The 15,931-nt window shown below is 41.7% G+C and overlaps 1 non-coding gene across 1 annotated transcript; it reads left to right on the top strand.

Moving 5' to 3' along the window:
• Positions 1–4,995: 4,995 nt before the first annotated feature.
• n-TNgtt9 lies at positions 4,996–5,069 on the top strand. The gene has a single exon. It is a non-coding gene; the product is annotated as a tRNA-Asn (tRNA).
• Positions 5,070–15,931: the final 10,862 nt, after the last annotated feature.

The following is a 15,931-nucleotide window of genomic DNA, read 5'->3' as shown; positions in this document are numbered from 1 at the left end:
CAGCCACTGTAGATTAAAAGTTTAGATTCTAAACTGTCGTCAGCCCTGTATATAAACAGGCATCATGTTTTGGTGTGTGACTCATGGTAAAGTGTTTGCCTAGCATAGTGAGGCCTAACTCTCATAAAAGAAAATAAAAGGGGTCCTAATGCATACTTAGGGCTTGCTTATTACACATGTGCAAAGCAATGGTACAGCGTATTGCATGTAATAGTATAATATTTCACATACAATGGTACGGCATATCACATATGTTACTACAGTGTATCATTTTTTTACTATATATCTACTAGGGTTTAGGTTCTAGTAGGGAAACATATACATGAAATTTATTGGCCTAGTACAAAATGACTGGGACAGTAGTGGAACGGAGGTGACTGGGCCAAAGTTGAGACACATTGGTAAGGATGTGACCTACTAACCAAGATAAGACATAAAAGGAGCTTGAGATAATGCCAGAGTTTCAACCTGGGTTTCTATCCTAGGAGTGTGACTGTTTGAATGAATCCCAAGAAAACTATCTCACTTTGTGTGTGTGTGTGTGTGTGTGTGTGTGTGTGTATACTGAGGATTGGACTTAGAGTCTCACAAGTGCTGGACATATACTGAACCTTGTGTTATACCCTCCAGCTCCCAGAATGTAATTTCAACCAAATCCCCAAAACTATAAGCAACAGGAAAATGTTTTATTCCTGTTACCTCATCTTCAAAGATGCCTTTTTGGTGAGATAGCACGTAAGTACACAAGGGCACTCAATAGTCACACCAGCCTACCATCTTGTAGTCCTATAAAATCTACTCTATCACCTACAGGTTTTACATCAAGTACACTTTAAATGGAGACTGTACCTCTGCTCCAAATCCCATGATGCTGTTTTCAGACATTATAGACACAGTGTGGTCAACTAGGCACAGCTGCCTTCATAACTTACTGACTTTGACTCAGACTTCTGCCCACTTTATAGGAACTGTCTTCAAGGAGGGAAGCCTTCTTTCTGCACAGCGTTCATCTGAATTTTCACACCTGAATTTTCTGTTGGATCTGTAGGTCTTGGGGACACTGGTCTTCCATGACATCCTCTGTGCCCAGCCAGAGGCCACCAGGATTGCATGGTGATATACCTAGAGCTTTTCTCAACAACTTGAGGCTTAGATTTGGTTTATGTTTTGTTTTGTTTTATTTTGTTTTGTTTTGCTTTGTTTTTGAGACAGAGTTTCTCTGTGTAGCCCTGGCTGTCCAGAGACTTACTCTCTAGACTGCTGGCCTTAGACTCACAGTGATCCTCCTGCCTCTGCCTCCTGAGTGCTGGGATTAAGGACATCCACCTGGCAGATTTGGGGTTTCATTGAAAGAACACCCTCTAATTAAATCAAAGCTTTATTTTTTTTTCTTTGTTTTTTAAAGCAGAACTATTGATCTTTAAATTTTAAGTGACATATTTGTTTAGCAGTTTAGGCAAAAACATGTGTTATTTTCCCAAAGACTTCTGAATGAGACAAAACAAGATTTATTCCCTGGCACTGGAGTAAGCAGAAGGATTGAGTCAAAGAGCTTTTCCCCCACCCCCACCATGCTGGGTCCATGCTCTCCTCTGGTTTCCCCATGACACCTACCCTCATCCTTAGTGAAGTTTCTTTCTTTGGCATCTGCTTTCTTGATTTCATAGAAGCAAATAAAAAAATAGTTTAGCTATTCTAATTTGTAGAAGGATATTTAGTTTTGTTTTTGTTGTTGAGTCAGGGTCTCTTCTAGCTTAGGCTGAACTGGAACTCACTGTAGCTGAGGGGGACTCGGAGCCTGGCTCTCTTGCCTCTGCCTCCCAAAGGTTGGAGGCACAGGTGTGTACCAGTACAATGGGCTTAATGCCTAATAGACTAACTTTAAAGAGTTCGGCAGGAAACTTGGACAGTTCTCTTGTTAGTGACCATCCCTTGCAGCATGCTAAATAAGGTGGTTTTTTTGTTTTGTTTTGTTTTTGTGGGGGTGACACTTCAGTGCTAGAACTAACAGGTGATTAGAGTTTCTGTTTATTATCTGGTAAAAAAAAATAATTTTGGATTTTCTCATTTGAGAAGAGAAAGAGAGAATGTCTAAGCGGTCTGGCCAGTGTATTACTGTGTTTTCCTTTGTTTATCTTTTCTCATATATCATTCTTTATTAATAATAAAATGAAGACAACCATCTGAGTAATTTCACGGAAAGTTCCAAGTGATAGGATTTTAAAAGTGAATTTAAAAAGTGATATCCAAAGACCTTTCTGAAATGTCTTGAGTCCTTTAGGTGTTCTGGACCTAACAGTTACCTACAGACCCCTCTTTCTCATTTGCAGCTAGCTGCCTGCCAAACTGATCAGCTGACCCCGTCCGTCCGAGGGTGAGCTTTCACAGGAAGAAAGGGTTTGGCAAGTGGAAAGCATGACTTGTGTCACAGAGCTCCTTAGCATCTCTATAAATCAGGTATAAAATGTGACTCACACAGGTCTCCATCCTTTCTTGCTCTGAGTGAGGTCTGACTACCATCCTCCTTTAACGGGTGTCTTAGAGCACAAGAGTCCGATTAGTGTTTAAACTTGCTGTTAGAACACAGCTCCAACTCAATCGCTCCTTTTAAACAGCTTAGTTGTACTGCTTCTCAAATTCAGTAACTGAAAATGCTAATGTCTAGCACATGGAGTTGGAAGAGATCCTGGGAGCTGCTACCTGTCTTGGAATGAAGTTGGAGTCTTTCCCGAAAGCCCTGCTATCTCCAAGGTAGCCTGGGCTCTGTAAATCCTCTTGGTCTGGTTTGCCTTGTCTGGTAAGACACGTGGGGCCATTTGCACAGATGTTCTTTCTGTTTCTCTCCCAGGAGAAAATTAAATATATAGTTTCATTAATCTGTACAAGCCAGCCTCCACTGATAGGCAAGTTCCTGAGAAAGGTAAATCTGTAGTTGAGTGATGTACAATATACAAAAAGGGACAAAATGCCCAGTCCTGTTCAGTTTCAGTAATTTAAAAATCTGAGTGCTAATACAACAATGAGAATTGCTTTTCTTAGGTTGCCCTAAAATTTAAGGGGAAAATGTTTCTAAAATTAATTTAATAGATTTAGTTGTACCTTCAAAGTTGTACGTAAATATTAAGGCCTAAGATCACAAACATTCAGGTGGCAGCTTATGCTGTCCTTTTAGCATCTTAGTTAAGTAGGCATCTTTTACACAGCAGAGATGTTAACAGATTAAGGTAAGATGTCGTGGTTCCATTCAGTATTTTTTTTAATTATATATATATATACATACATATATATATATATGTGTGTGTATATATATATATATATATATATATATATATATACACTCTCTTTTAAAGTATTTTCAAATGTGGTGATACACAAAAACTAAACTGAACTAACCATTATTTAAAATGTTAACAAGAGGCTGGAAGGCAGTTTTCAAAAGCACAGCAATTCTCAACACGGACATTTCCCCCCCGCCCCCCCCCCCATTAGTTTTTCTCTTGGATGGCTCCTGTCTCTTTTTAGAAGTGAAAATGTTAGTGCTGTGATGTTTGAGCCAGGAAGAGAAATGGGCAAGAAAGATGTAGATATGAACAGGATCCCTGTTAATATTCTCAGCAGGAGAGTAAATATTTAATGAAGGGGTTGTGAAGTCCAAGGTTGCAATCTGTTCTAACTAAATAGTCCGGAGGACAATAGCAGAGGAAAAACCCTCACTTTGAGTTTGAAGAGAAAGAGCCAGCATTTTCACGACTTTAGCATAGATGAATAGCTATTTTTAAAATAAGGTTTGAAGTCAACACCATGCAGTTATATATGTCGTCAGTATGCTCCGGAAGGTTCCTAGTTTGTTTCAAATTCAGGATTTTTTCTTTTTTCATGTGCACATTTAAAAGTGCGTTGAAAGCTGAGAGGTCCAGTTGGGCGTGAGTTCCCAGCTGTTTAACATTTCAGGCTACTTCGCTGTTGAATGGCTCTAAAGCCAATTTAAGTTGTCATCACGCAATTGGCGGGCTCGAAATGTTGGTTGAACCCAAGCACTTCGTTCACAACTTAAGTCCCGATATCGACCGGTTTTTTTTTTTTTTTTCTCCCCGAAGGCTTGAGGCCAGAGTAATTTGTGACAAAACCGGAAATATCAAGTTCTTCAGGGGAAACTATAATTTCTTGGAAGCGGGAACAGTGGGAGCAAAATTACGATTCTGAACAGTATTGAAAAGGCACCAAGTAAACTTTCACAAAAGGGAAAGATTTTCCTGCGGAATATTTCCAGGGACAGAGTATGCTTGCAAGCCGTGATTCTGAGCTAAATAAAATGTGCCCAGTTAATCATAAGTCCTATCTTTTTTTTAGTTCTGTAATTTCTTTTTTTCAAAAAGCCAGCGAGGAGAGTTCAATGGCGAGGCTTACACGCAGGTGAAGAGGTCTCAGCAGAGAGAATCAAGGACCCATTCAGCAATTGGCCGCAAGCCTCGCAGGACACGTCGTAACGAAATGTTACTGGGACAATCGCACTGAGTAAAGTCGCAACGCAAACAGGGTTTGAATACGTGTTTTAGTAAAACCTGAATCTAAAAAGCAAAAGGCACGCATACAGTCAGACGGCCTCGAAGAGGCTTAGTAAGTAACGTAAGGTCAGCGGGAAAACCGCAAAAACAGAAACAAAGGAAAACTCAGCCTGCAAGCTGACCATTACAAGTCCTTACAAAAGGTAATTAATTAGAAGCTGTCATCTTACTGCAACAGAACCTTCCAAGCTGGGGTTGGGAGGAGGGGAGAGCCACAGTGTTTTAATCCACGCAGTGACCTGTAATTCTCCTCCATCTTGAGGCATAATTTTCCAATATGCTTCAGAAGTAGAGGGGGAACTCGAAAGGATTAAGAACCTTTAGTAACATTTCTGCTTCAAATAGGAGTCAGGCAGTAGGAAAAAAATGTGTCACAGAACCTTTATTATTCTTCATAAGAGCCTTGCCTGGAGCAGCTAGGAGCGCCAAAGTCTCTGTGGCGCAATCGGTTAGCGCGTTCGGCTGTTAACCGAAAGGTTGGTGGTTCGAGCCCACCCAGGGACGCCTTTCCTTTTTCTCTTTTAAACAAAGCTTGTCTGCGGCTTTTTCTACCCTGTATACTTCCACTGTCAAATTCAAACAAACTGAAGTCTAACGTTCCGCATCTATTCTAAGCTATCTTTCAGAAATCAAATTTGTTACAATGAAGCCCAGCTTCAGCCCTTTTGGTTTTTCCGCTCTAAAGTCTTAGATATTTATAGAAAATGGAATAAACCTGAAAAGAAAACCTATTATACGGTCTCATAACTAAATTTCTAAAAAAAACGAAAGAACTTAAAGCAAGAAAAATTAAAGGGAAAGTTACTTTCATATTTTGCTCACACATTACGAGTGCACAAAGTGCCCCCCCCCAATAGATACTTTAGGAAAATAACCATAGTTACATCATAATAATTCAGTCTTGAGTACAGATTATAGGAATCTAAAGCCAGTTTTAAGAAAAAAGTAAAGATTGGTGTATCAGCTATCAGTAGGTACTTGTCTACAGCACAGGTTTCTTGAGAAGCTGAAGCAATGGAATAACCCTAACCCAAGAGTTTGAGGTCACCTGTCTATTTAAAACAAGGAAGAAAAAGGAACCAGTAACTTTGAGTAGGATTAACAATATTTTAATTGGGAGATTCATTCTTTAAATTTTTATTTCTGCATATACATGCGCATACATACATATTCTCTATTTGTTCTGGGTTTACATACTAATTCTTTTTGCGTATGTGTATAAGTATGCAATATTAATTTATACTTTTAAAAGACAATTTATTCTATGTGGATTGGTGCTTTGCCTGCATATATGTCATTGTGAGTGTGCCAGCTATCTTAGAACTAGAGTTGCAGACAGTGGTGAACTGTCTTGTGGGTGCAGGGAATTGAACCCAGGTCTTCCGGAAGAACAGCCGGTGCTCTTAACTGCTGAGTCATCTCTCCAGACCCTGTATGTTTATTCTTATCAGTTTATGATGCTGCAACTAAATTCTCTAGGCTGTGTAATTTACAAAAAATAAAGATTAGCTTACACTTGTGAAGGATAGGCAGACAGGGCTACAGCCTGTCAGGGGTATTCTAGTGGGAACTCTGCAGAAATGCAAGAAGCATCGCATGCTAAGGGAGGGCAAGCTGGACCGCTCAGATCTCTCTTCTTTGGCTTACAAAGCCACCAGTGTCCTCCTGGGAGGGGGAAGGGAAGTCACCCTCCTGACTTGTGGTTCTCATTACCTCCCAAGGGTTCCATCTCCAAATATTCCCATAAGACTCAAGTTCCCATAGCGCTTAAGTTTCCAAGGCATGACTGCCAGGGGCATGCCCAAACGGTAGCATTAGCAAAGTCTGGTGGCTGTTGAGTGCCACCTACTTGCCAGGCATTGTCGCAATCAGTCCTCGGTCAGTGTCACTGAGGCTGCAGAGAAGAGCTCAGTACAGCAGAGCCTCGTGCCTGATGTCACTGTTAGCTTTGAACTCAGCTCAGGCACAAAGCCCATGCATGTTCCACTGTCACACTGCCCACCTCCAAAGTCGTGACTTGATTACTTAATGTAAAACCAAAATAGATATTTTAATTTTTTTTACATGAAGTTTCATTAATATCTTGCTCCCCATGTCATGCAGGGAGTTTAGAAACTTTGTAGAATGTAATAGGACATTATTAGATTATGTGTTATGTGTTCGCCGTATTGCTCGATTTGATTCAAAATGAAATTCGTGTGGGGATGTGGAATCTTCACATGAACTGGGGTCTCTAGGTTCAGGAGCAGCTTGTTGGCATTTAATCGGAAGGGGGCAAGACTGAAGATTGGAACAGGCCAGGCAAAATACGCAGGAAAAGCCAAAGGGCTAGAGTCAGGCCATGAATCCTGGCGTTCAGGGACTCTGTCCCCAAGGCTGGTGTTCGGGAATCACCCACATAAACTCTCATCCAGACGGTTTTGTGAGATGTGCTCTGGGTCACCTCTCGTAAGCGGTAGTTTTCAGTTTGATCCGAAGTTTCTAAGGATCCTCGTCTTGTTGCGGGGGTGGTTTTGAGGCCAGGAAATAAAGAGGGGGGGGGGGGACCTGAACTTTGAGAACAAAGTTCCCCTCTAACAGAAGTAGATGATCGAATTGTGTGGGTGAGGGCTGAGCACACCGCCTTTCTTGGGACCATTGCATACAGATGGGAAACACAAGAAACATTCTGGAAAAACGGCAGACATGTTTACGGATGAATTGTTTTTGCAAACCTTTGTGTGTGTGTGTGTGTGTGTTTATAGATGAAGGGGCCCTCGGAGTCAGCACTGTGTTGACCATTCTTTTTTTTTTTTTTAGATTTTTTTATTAGATATTTTCTTTATTTACAATTCAAATGTTATCCCCTTTCCTAGTTTCCCCTCAAAAAAATCCCCTCCCCTCCCCCTGCCTCCCTGCCAACCCACCCACTCCTGCTTCCTGGCCCTGGCATTCCCCTGTACTGAGGCATAGAACCTTCACAGGACCAAGGGCCTCTCCCTCCATTGATTGCCGACTAGGCCATCCTCTGCTACATATGCAGCTAGAGCCATGAGTCCCTCTGTGTGTACTCTTTGGTTGGTGGTTTAGTCCCAGGGAGCTCTGGAGTTACTGGTTAGTTCATATTGCTGTTCCTCATAGGGGGCTGCAAACCCCTTCAGCTCCTTGGGTACTTTCTCTAGCTCCTTCATTGGGGACCCGTGTTGACCATTCTTGGTTGTCAACTTGATTACAAGCTGGAGTTAACTCAACCCAAGTTTGGGGCTCATCAGTTAAGAACTGACTGTTCTTCCAGAGCAATTCCTAGCATATGCGTGGCAACTCACAACCATGTCTAACTGTACTCACATGACATCTAATGCTCTACTCTGGTGGGCATACATGCAGACAAAACATCCACATACATAAAATGCATCACTAAATTAATTTTAAAACGTGAGTACTCCCATGAGGGATTTTCTTAATTAAATCATTTGAAGTGAAAAGACCCATCTTAAATCCAGATCTTCTGAGGTGGGAAGATCCACCTTGGGTCTGGGCCACAGTTCCTTGTGGCAGGCTATATCATGGGCACACGATTTGCAGGCTTGCCCTTACTGGCAAGTTCATTCCTTCACTGACATTACAGCCTACTTCTTTGAGATTTCAACATGTGCTGAGACATCTAACCTCACGGACTGGACTACTGGATTCTTGGACTTTCCACTGGGAGACAGCCATTGTTAGACTAGGTGGACCACAGCCTGTAAGCCCTTCTAGTAAACTGCCTTTATATATATTTATTCTACCATTTCCATGGCTCTAGAAAACCCTGACTAATGTAGACACTAATGCAACCTAGATTTATCAGAGGATCATGGGCAATGTCTCGGTGATAGACAGCATCCTTAATTTCATTGTTCACAGCTGTCGTTCCCTGTACCCATAAACAACCCTGCTCTTTTCTCAATGAAAAACCAGGCAAAGTCCAGAAGAAGTCCATCGTACAAGATATTTAACCAGTACTACTCAGATTGTCACATTCCTCAATGACAAGGAGAATCTGGGAAACTGTCATGGCTAAGAGGAGTCTTGGGATATGTGACAGAAAGCTTCTTTTGTCTTCTTGTCCCATTTCTCTTTAGGAACACGGGGACTGTAGATTCACACTATGACAGGATTACAGGTATGTCCTACAGTGTCTGGCTTTGAGTGGATTCTGGAGGGACCTGAATGGAGGTCTACCTAGTGATCTCTCCAGCCCAGTTTCTGATTCTTGGAAACAGTTTTCTGTTTTATGAGGAGTGGTATAAGGCACATACATACCTGAGAGGCAGAGAGATTTCTGTTTATCTGAGAGGCTCTGTGATTGTTACTGAGTTTTTGATGGTCCCACCCTGGATCTGGACTTCATGCTGAAACATGTTCATAACCAAATGAGATCTATCTTCCGTGGCTTCTGCCTTCCATGGCGGAGGCAAGAGAAATAACATTGCTTCTAACTCAATGAGTCCTTGGTCCTTTAAATTTCTCTAGATTCTACATATTTGGGGGTGAGGGTGGGGAGTCCTTATTTTACTCCTTATGTAGTTTTTCATAGGCAGCTAAAAGTAAAACCACTTGATGCTTTCAACACTCTGCCGATAAACAGCCTCTCCAGACCTCGGAGGGACACTAGAATCATCTCTGTTTCCTAAAGGTCCTACAGATAACAGCTTTCCCCATAGTCATCTGTGTGTGTTCACACCATGTATACACTAGCACTGCCCCCCACCCTTCCTTCAGCCTCTGAGAGCAACTTCATCTCTGCCTTTCAAGAGCCTGCTATGATCTCTGTAAGGATTTTCATTTTAGCCCATCTCCTGAGTCTAAGACAAATGTCACAGTTTTCATTCTCCGGTTCCAAGTTCTGTTTCTAATGGTCTCTAGTTGCAGAAGAAAACACTATAAAACCAGAGGCTTAAAAAGAACTTTCATTATGTCTGCAGCTCCACGGGTTGGCCAGACTCATCTAAGCAACAATTGTTACCTCTCCTTTGTGGGATCTCTCAGATGCTGCTGAGACTGGACCATTCAGCATCTCAGTGTCCCTTTCAGTTGCCTTTGTCCTGCGATCATCTCATTCCAGGGCTTTGTCTCTCTAAAGATGTAACCTATTTGTTTACTTTCTTTTTTTTTTATTATTGGATATTTTCTTCATTTACATTTCAAATGCTATCCTGAAAGTCCCCTATACCCTTCCCCCTGCCCTGCTCCCCTACCCACCCACTCCCACTTCTTGGCCCTGGTGTTCCCCTGTACTGGTGCACATAAAGTTTGCAAGACCAAGAGGCCTCTCTTCCCAATGATGGCCGACTAGGATACATATGCAGCTAGAGACACGAGCTCTGGGGTACTGATTTGTTTATTTTCTTCTCCTGTGCTCTCCCTCCCTTCCTCCCTCCTTCCCTCTCTTCTCTTCTCTTCTCTTCTCTTCTCTTCTCTTCTCTTCTCTTCTCTTCTCTTCTCTTCTCTTCTCTTCTCTCCTCTCCTCTCCTCTCCTCTCCTCTCCTCTCCTCTCCTCTCCTCTCCTCTCCTCTCCTCTCCTCTCTTCTCACCTTCCCTTCCTTCCTTCCTTCTTTCTTTCTTTCTTTCTTTCTTTCTTTCTTTCTTTCTTTCTTCCTTATTTCTCTCTTTCCTTCCTCTTTTTTTCTTTCTTTATTTCTATCTTTCTTTTTCTTCTAATTTCTTTCTTTCTTGCTTGCTTGTTTTCTTGCTTTCTTACTTTCTTGCTTTCTTTGTTTCTCTCTTTCTCTATTCCTTCCTTCTTTCTTTCTAAAGTGGCTTCAGGACTCCAAAAAGTTCAATAGGAAGATACCCAAAGGATAGCAGAATGTAAGACAACACATTCTTGCTCTTCCGCTGTCTCTTATATCAAAGTTTGGAGTACATAAGGAATGAATAAGAAAACACTTTAATAGAGAAATGATGCTCTCAACTCTGTCTTTACACAATGACTGGGAAAGCAACCAGGACAGCGAATTTCCTGTGCTTTAAAAGTGGGTTTCATCGTTTTCACGCTAGCACAGCCTTGTCCTTGAACACTGTCCAGGACACAATGCAGGCGTTGGAGTCTTGAAACCAGAGCAACTTTGATCATGCAGATATGATCTATTAATTTTCCCTCCTAGTCGGGATGGCAATGGTAGGGAGCTCATCTGACCCTCTGTCCTAAGACTCAGCCACTCTGCTCTCCTGCTTTCTGCCAGCATACCTCTGAGGATGACCTGGAAGTGACATCAATGAAGCTCACTGGCCCACTAAGCTAGGCTTGGATAGAATGGTTTCTTAGGTCTCTGCTAGTCATGTGAAGTGGTATGCATCCTGTCTTCAATCTCTTTTGTCTCCCTCCCTGTTCTGTTTAAGTTAGCTATTTTCCTATTTATTTATTTATTTATTTATTTATTTATTTATTTATTTATAGGCAAGGTTGCTCTGTGTAGTCCTCGCTGTCCTGGAACTTGCTCTGTAGACCAGGCTAACCTCAACTCAGCCTGCCTCCTCCCCTTCCCCCAGCCTAGTGCTGGGATTAAGTGTGTGGGCCACCGTGTCCGGCACCACTAGATTTTAAAAATGCTTTTGAAATGCAGCTTCCTCTTGCAGGAGATGGGAACTAACACAGAGACCCACAACTAGACAGTGTGCAGAGTGGGAGAGACTTTGGAATTTAGTCCTAAGTGAGGTTCATTCACTAACCCCTCCCCTCAAGGCTCAGGGAGTTGTGTGAAAGAGGAGGAAGAAGGATTTTAAGACTAAGTGATGGATGACTCTAAGCAAGCAGTGTTTTCCAGACACAACAGGACTGATGCACGTATGAATAATCCACAGAGACTGTGGCAGCATTCACATGGCTTACAAAGGTTCAAGCCAGACAGGGTCCCAGTGAAGAGAAGGAGGACAGAGCTGTCCATCCTTAACCAAGAAGCCATCTCCAGCTGACACCTACAAAGGAAAATGTAGTTTTTTTCAGTGGTGTCTCACTGGACTTATTAACCAAACTTAAGGGCAGATCCCATGACTAGCGGTAGATGATAGACAGAAAACTTGTATTTTGTCTTCATATTGCTTTATTTGTACATTTTCTGTTGACTTGTCTTTTGCTTGTATATCATAGTTTCCAATTTTGTGTTTTTATGACTTTTGTTTTTGTGTGCATGTGTCAGTGTTTGTTTGGTGTGCTTTTTCTTTCTTTTTAAAATTATTCTGGCTCTTTTGTTGCTGTTTTATTCTGTTTGCCTGTTTGTTTGTTTTTCAGAAAGAGAGACATAAAGCATGCTGTTATGTGGCCGGGAGGTGAGGAGGGCCTGGGAGGAGCTGGGGAGGGCAGACCGTGATCAGAATAGAGTGTATGAAAAAATATGCTGGATATAAAGGACCACAAAGATGCTGGATATAAAGGACCACAAAGATGCTGGATATAAAGGACCATAAAGATGCTGGATATAAAGGACCACAAAGATGCCTTTGCAGAGGGTTTTGTTGGTTTTGAGCATGAGCTTTGAGGTGATGAATTACAGGTGCTTCAGGTGAGAAAAACCAATCAGTTCAGAGTCTCACTTTGAGACTTGGTCTGAAAAAAGAAAAGAAAAGAAAAGAAAAGAAAAGAAAAGAAAAGAAAAGAAAAGAAAAGAAAAGAAGAGGGGAGGGGAGGGGAGGGGAGGGGAGGGGAGGGGAGGGGAGGGGAGGGGAGGGAAGCCTGGAGAAGAGTAACCAGGGGGACTGCGATGGAGGGAAGGCCAGAGGCGTGTTATACACACAGGTGACTTTGTCCTAACTGGCAGTGTTTGGAAATCTAATTAAGCCTTGTGTTTGAGGCCAGGCTGGACTGTATAGCAAAACCCTGCCAGAATACAGCAAACAAACAGACAAACAAACAAACATAAAACCTAACCAACAAACAAATCTGTTTAAAACTTTATAAGCTCACATAGGATCACACGTTGTAAATTACATCTTTTGTTAAAATCGTTTGTTTTTGCCCTTCCTGGGCCTTCATCCATCTCATTTCCTGATTAGTTTATGCTAGATTCCTGTCATGAAGGTGTTACGGCCATTTGACTATTATGCTTCAAAGAAATATTGTATTTGAATGTAACAAAAACAAAATCTCTCATGCACAGCAATGTTGCCACCCAGACACTTGCATAGTCATGGGAGGTGATGTCTTCTGGAGGTGAAAGTTTTCCTCCAGCAGGCTGCCTACTGAACCAATGTTATTGTGGTGATAATGAAATCGGTTATCTATTACCTTTATTTTTAAATATATTTAAGGAAATTAGATTTGCAATTGTTTGGAGAGCAACTACTTTCTCTGTAGCCTAGGCTGGCCTTGAATTCTGAATTGACTTGGTTGGGGAAGTTGGAGATGTGAGCTGCCTAATTTTGTTCTAACATTTTAAAGCAATGCTTTATGTAACAGTCTTTGCTAGTGTTTTATCTTCTTAGACTTTTTTTTTTTCTAAAAAATTTTGAAAGGTAACTTACTAAAGATAATTTTACAATACAAACAGAGGGGAGTAGAGAGAACCAGAATTGGAGACACAAGTACAGTCCCTGCCAGCACTTGGGAGGTGAAGGCAGGGAAGCTAGAGTTTAAGTTCAGCCTGGATTACACAGTGAGACCCCACACACTCACACACACATACACACACACACACACACACACACACACACACACACGAGAGATAGAGATAGAGAGAGAGACAGAGACAGAGAGCTTGGTTCTAATGACACTGCATATAATTTGAACTGCCATTTATATCATGTAATAATAATTTTCACATAGGAATATGCAATCTATTTTAGCTGCTATATTCCATCTTGTATGCATGCTACAACATGCCACAACATGTCACAACATGCTACAACACGCTTACCCACTCTGCTATCACTAAATTTGTAGGTTGATTCATTTCTTCACTGTTACATATAAAGCTGAGATGAGTGATTACAGAGATATTTTTCTTCTTTATATTCAGGGTGAAGTTCTTGGGTGATGTTTTAATAAGCAGTACTTGTGGGGCACAATATTGCTATGTGTAGAATTCTTGATAGGCATTGTTAAGTTGACTTCCAAAAGGACCATGTCGATTTTTACAGCGTGTTACTTCCTTGCCAACAGTATTCCATTACATGTACCTGCTAATATTTAACTTGTTTCTGCTTTTTTATTTCTATGATTCAAGCAGCCAGAAACATTCATGTACAGCGATATATGAGAATGTTTCTTTGGCCATACTTCCAGCCAGTGAGAAATGTATTTAAAAGCTAGCTCTTTGTTATTTTGATTAGTAAACAAACATTCTTAGGGGTCGAATGTTAAGGCTCAGTCTCTACTGCTGTGATAGATGGGTGAGCCTTTAAGAACATCCTGGTGGAAGGAAAGCAGTCCATGGGGCATGCTAGTGAAGGGTTTTCATTCTACCTCTGCCTGCGTGTCTCTGCTTTCTTATGCCTTACTCTGCTTCTCTCACACAAAGCAGCTGTATGCCTGGATACAGCTGGAACCAACAGAAACCACGCGCCAAAAATAAACCTTCCTTCCTTCACGTTCTTTATCTTATTTTGTCACAGTGACAAAAAGATTCTTAACCCAGCCCCTGGCTCCTTGTTCACCTTGTGGTGCCTTGACTACTGAAAATGTAGATGGTCTTTCTTATGTTTATAAGCCTCCACCTGTAATTCAGCCTGCTGCTTGAAAACCTTGGCTGATCCAGGTGTGGTGATGTAAGCCTGTGATCCCCAGCACTCGGGGGCTGAGCAGGAGTGGATTGTGGCAAGAGGATCATGAGTTTGAGGCCAGCTCAGTCCATACAGGAGACCCCGCCCTAAGTGTCTTCTGAAGAAACAAAACCAATCATTAAAACGAAGCCACTGATATTGTAAGGTTAGTTATGATATAGATGGTGTCTTGGTTTGGGTTTTATTGCTGTGAAGAGACACCATGACCATGGCAACTCTTATAACATAAAAAAAATTTTATTGGGGCTGGCTTACAGTTTCAGAGATTCAGTCCATTATCATGGTGGGAAGCATGGCTGTGTGCTGGAGGAGCCGAGGATTGATCTGAAGGCAGCAGAAGGGGGGCTATGTGCCATGTTGAGGCATAGCTTGGGCACAGGAAATCTTAAAGCCCTCCCCCACAGTGACACACTTCCTCCATCAAGATCACACCTCATTATAGTGCCACTCCCTATGGGCCAAGCATTCAAACACATGACTCTATGGGGGCCACACCAAGACACACCAAGGCCACACATTCAAACCAAGACAGCATGGTGATATTTTATATACCATCAAAGATGCTAGAATCATGTTCATTTAATTCATGCTTCATGCGGTTCACCTGTGTACAGCATGTAGTCAGTGGATTTTAGTATATTTGGAGTTGTGTAACCATTACCACAATCAGTTCTAGACCATGTCCAGCATGCCAGGTAGGGACCTCCAAACCCACTGACGCAATCCACACACAGCATCCGATCTTCATCACGGCCTCTCCTCCCCCAGCTCAGTCACCTAAGCAACATTATTTGCTGTCTTTGCACACGTGGTTTATTCTGGATATCTCATACAAATGAAATCACATGCTATAGAGCCTTTGGGGACAGCCTTCTGCAAGCATAAGCTGTCAGGTGTTATAACAGTCATAAGCACCTCCCCAGTTCCTTGCCTAGCTATACCGTCATGTGGACAGAGCCTATTTTGTTTGCCCATTAGTCTTGATATTTAGGTGGTTTACTTCTGAGTCCTGCTTCTGTGGGCATTCATGTGCGAGTTTGTGAGGAAACTTGTATTTTATCTGTCTCAGTGTATCTGAGGGAGCACCATTACTCAGTGGTAACTTGATACTGAAAATTTCGCAGAACTGCCAGACTGTACACACGAATGCACGCGTGCACGCACATGCACACACACACACACACACACACACACACACACACACACACATATATATACACATACATTAATTCCTTGGTGTCTTGGGGATTTCTTGTAGGTTTGTGTAAGATTTTTAGATTTTTTATATAAGGTCATCATTAATGTTTATATATTTTATCTCCATATATTGTTTGCCTTTAACTTAGGTAATGAGGGATTTTTTAATATACAAATGCTTAATATTTATATTTATATTTGCAGTTAATATTTTGTACCTTCTCTCATTTTATGCTTTAAAAACATCCCAGAGGTAACGCTATGGTTCAGAGAGTAAGAGCACTGGCTGTTCTTCCAGAAAAACTAGGATGGATTTGCATCACCCACAAGACAGTTCACAACTATCTGTAATTCCAGTTTTCGGGGATCCACTGTCTTGTTCTGGCCTCCATAGGCACGGGCATACAATTAGTATACAGACATAGAACAGG

This window comes from Mus musculus, chromosome 2 (assembly GCF_000001635.26).
Source record: "Mus musculus strain C57BL/6J chromosome 2, GRCm38.p6 C57BL/6J".
In the NCBI taxonomy this organism is placed as follows: Eukaryota; Metazoa; Chordata; class Mammalia; order Rodentia; family Muridae; genus Mus; species Mus musculus.
Note: the sequence above shows the minus strand (reverse complement) of the source record. Positions and strands in the feature narration are given on the sequence as shown.